The sequence below is a fragment of the Vombatus ursinus genome, unplaced genomic scaffold, assembly GCF_900497805.2.
Source record: "Vombatus ursinus unplaced genomic scaffold, bare-nosed wombat genome assembly UNPS02014945.1, whole genome shotgun sequence".
NCBI lineage: Eukaryota > Metazoa > Chordata > Mammalia > Diprotodontia > Vombatidae > Vombatus > Vombatus ursinus.
This window is the reverse complement of record NW_020954723.1, coordinates 3,849,597-3,853,338: the sequence shown is the minus strand read 5'-3', so window position 1 is coordinate 3,853,338 and position 3,742 is coordinate 3,849,597.

Sequence of the window (3,742 nt, the reverse complement as noted above, 5' to 3'; positions counted from 1 at the left end):
ATCCTTTTCCTACCTCTCTGTAGGGCAAGATAGATTCTGTACCTGAGTATTCACTCTTTGAGCCAATTCCAATGACAGTTACCCACTACCCCTCCCATCTTCCTAAAAGCTCTTCCTTTCGCATTTCTTTTATGTGAGATAATTTACCCCATTCTACCTCTCCCTTCTCTCAGTGCATCTCTTTCTCACCCCTTAGTTTTATTTTTTTGAAATCATCCCATCATAGTCAACTTATACCCATATCCTCTGTCTCTGTATACTCCTAATTGCTCTAGTAATGATAACATTCTTAGGTGTTACAAGTATATTACCATGTATAAATTTAAACAGTTTAACCTTCCTGAATCCCTTATGATTTCTCTTTCATGTTTACCTTTTCATGCTTCTCTTGAGTCTTCTGTTAGAATGTTACATTTTTTATTCAGCTTTAGTCTTTTTTATCAGGAATGCTTGAAAAAGCCGCTGTTTCATTAAATATCCATTTTTTTCTTGAAGGATTATACCAATTATACTGAGTAGATTATTCTTGGTAATAATTCTAGCTCCTTTTCCTTCTGGAATATCACATTCCAAACCCTCTGATCCATTAATACATATTTTTACAAAGGTTCCCAAAGTGTACCCTAGGGGGTGTTAGAACAATCCAGGAAGGTGGTAACCTGAGTGCAATTGGGGGACGTTTAATAAAAATAAGGGTGCAGTGGAAGCATAAGGAAAGAGAAGAAATTTTTGAAAAAACGTTTGTACATGTTTCATCAGTTGTGTAACAGTTAAAGTCATAGTGATTACATTTTTTTCCCCACACACAAAATGCAAGTCATAACCCAACAGTAGTCAAGTCCACTGACAGGTCTTAACAAGCAAGTGTTGGCAGACAAGCATGTCATGCGTTGTCAGGAAGTCCAGCATTCATCAGCAGGAATATGTGCATGTAATGACTTGTTTACAATATGATACTATATAGTTCCATTACACAATATTGCATCATCAAAATTTCAGTGCAGGAAAAAAACGCACAAATTTATAATAAATTATTAAATTTAAGATGCATCATTTTTAAAAAAATTGATCTTTTTTTTGAACTGACACAAATGTAAAAAAAAAATAAACTGTTATAGGGTTAAAGATTTCCCCAGGTGTGCGGAGTATATATATTTTTTTAAAGAGGGTGGTAGGCCAAATAAGTTTGGAAACCTCTGATATAGAACCTGCTAAGTCTTGTGTTAACCTGACTGTGACTCCATGATATTTGAGTTGTTTCTTTTTGGTTGCTTGCAATATTTTCTCCTTGACCTGGGAGCTCTGAAATTTGGCTATAATAATCCTGGGAATTTTCATTCTGGGATCTCTTTCCGGAGGTGATTATGGGATTCTTTCATTTTCTATTTTACCCTCTGGTTTTAGGATATCGGCTATTTTCTTGGATAATTTCATGAAATTATGTCTAATCTTTTTTTTTTTATCATGGCTTTTAGGTAGTACAATATTTCTATGATCTCTCCTTGATTATTTTCCAGGTTAGTTGTTTATATGATGAGATATTTCACAATTTCTTCGATTTTTTAATTCAACTTTTATTGTTTCTTGATATTTCATCGAGCTTCTAGTTGCCCAATTCTAATTCTTAAGGAATTGTTTCCTTCAGGGAGCTTTTGTACCTTCTTTTCCATTTGGCCAGTTGTTTTTAAGGAGTTCTTTTCTTCAATGACTTTTTATACCTCTTTTTTCACTTGACCAGTCCTGCTCTTTAAAGAATTCTTCTCTCCAGTGGAATTTTGTGCCTCTTTTACCATTTCTCCAATTCTGTTTTTTAAGGTTATTGTCTTCAGTATTTTTTGTGCCTCCTTTTACCAGGCTGTTGACTGTCTTTTCATAATTTTCTTGCATCACTCTCATTTCTTTTCCCAATTTTTCCTCTACCTCTCTTACTTGATTTTAAAAATCCTTTTTGGGCTCCTCAAGAAATTTTTTGGGGGGGCCTGTAACTAATTCACATTTGTTTTCAGCTTTGCATGTAGCTGTTTTGACTTTGCTGTCTTCTTCTTAGTTTGTGTCTTGATCTTCCTAACCATAGTCACTTTCCTATAGTCAAGTTCTTCTTTTGTTATTTGTTCATTTTTCCAGCCTGTTTCTTGACTTGTAACTTTAAGTTAAAGTTGGGCTTTGCTCCTGAGGTCAAGGGGGCAGTGTCCTGATCTTCAGGCCTTTCTTGCTGCTGTTTTCAGAGCTAGCTCTAGGTGTCTGTAGGTTTCTGGTTCTTTCAAGGCAGTATGATCTGAGAGGTGCAGTCACAGCTGTCTTGGTCTGTGCTCTGGTCTGTGAGCAACCACAAGCACTATTCTCCTGAAACTCCCTGCAACTATAATCAGAGACCCTGCACCCCTGGGGCCCCAAGTGCTAATAAGCTAGTGTTCCTCTCAGCTCTGAGACAATGACCTGGAACTGCATATAGGCAATGCAACAGTCCTGCACCTAGTGCCAGCAAATGGTCCCTGGTAGTCCCCTTCTGACCAGGTATCCTACCTCCTTAATATATTGGGGTTAAGAGCTCCCAAAGCTGCTGCTGCTGCTGATAAACTGCCTCCAAGATCTGCTGCTGGCAGGAATGGCCTAAGCTAATTGGTCTGCTCTGGGCTCCAGGTCTGATCACCACTGTACCGAGACAACCTGCCAACCTAAGCTGTCCAGTGCTGGAAAATTGTTTTGCCCTGAACTTTGTTGGTTCTACTGCTCCAGAATTTGATTTGAGGTGTTATTTTAAAGTTGTTTGGAGGGGAATTTGAAAGATTTCAGTAAGTCCCTATATTTTGTTGTTCAGTCATTTGTCAGTTGTGTCTCTTTGTGATCCCATTTAGAATTTTCTTGGCAAAGATACTGAAGTAGCTTGCCATTTCCTTTCCAACTCATTTTACAGATGAGTAAACTGTTAAGTGACTTGATCAGGGTCACACACCTAGTAGTTGTCTGACTTGAACTCAGGAAGATGAGTCTTCTTAACTTCAGGCCTAGTACTCTATCCATTGCACTATCCAGCTGCCCTCTCTGAATGTATACATACAGAAATATACATTACAGGTAAATACAAAATAAAAAGAATCCAGATTTGGGAAAGATGATTAGGAAAGGACTCATGAAAGGACTTTAGCTTAACTTTGAAGTATTCAAATATGGATTTAAGAGGCAAAAGTAGATGAAGTACATTCAAGACATGGAAGACAACCTGAGCAAACTCACAAAGACAGGAAGAGATGGAGGAAGTGTCATATATGAGGAAAAATAGCAAGGCCAGTTTGGCTGAACAGAATAGCGTGAAGGAAATAATGGTGGAGGTTGGAAAGGTAGGTTAGAGCTAGTGTGTAAAGAATTTTAAATGCTAAGTAAGACTTTATTACCCAGCAAAACTGAGTATAAGCCTTCAGGGTAAAAAATGGTCATTCAATGAAATAGGGACTTTCAAGCATTCCTGAGGAAAAGACCAGAGCTGAATATACAATTTGACTTTCAAATACAAGACTCAAGTGAAACATGGAAGAGGTAAACAAGAAAGAAAAATCATAAGAGACTTATTAAGGTTGAACTGTTTACATTCCTGCATGGAAAGATATTTGTAACTCATGAGTCCTTTGTCAGTATTAGGGTAGTGGGAGGGAAAAAATTATATGTATGTATATAGATAGATAGAGGGCACAGGGTGAGTTGAAGATGAAGGGGTGATATCTGGAAAATAAAATTAAGGGGTGAG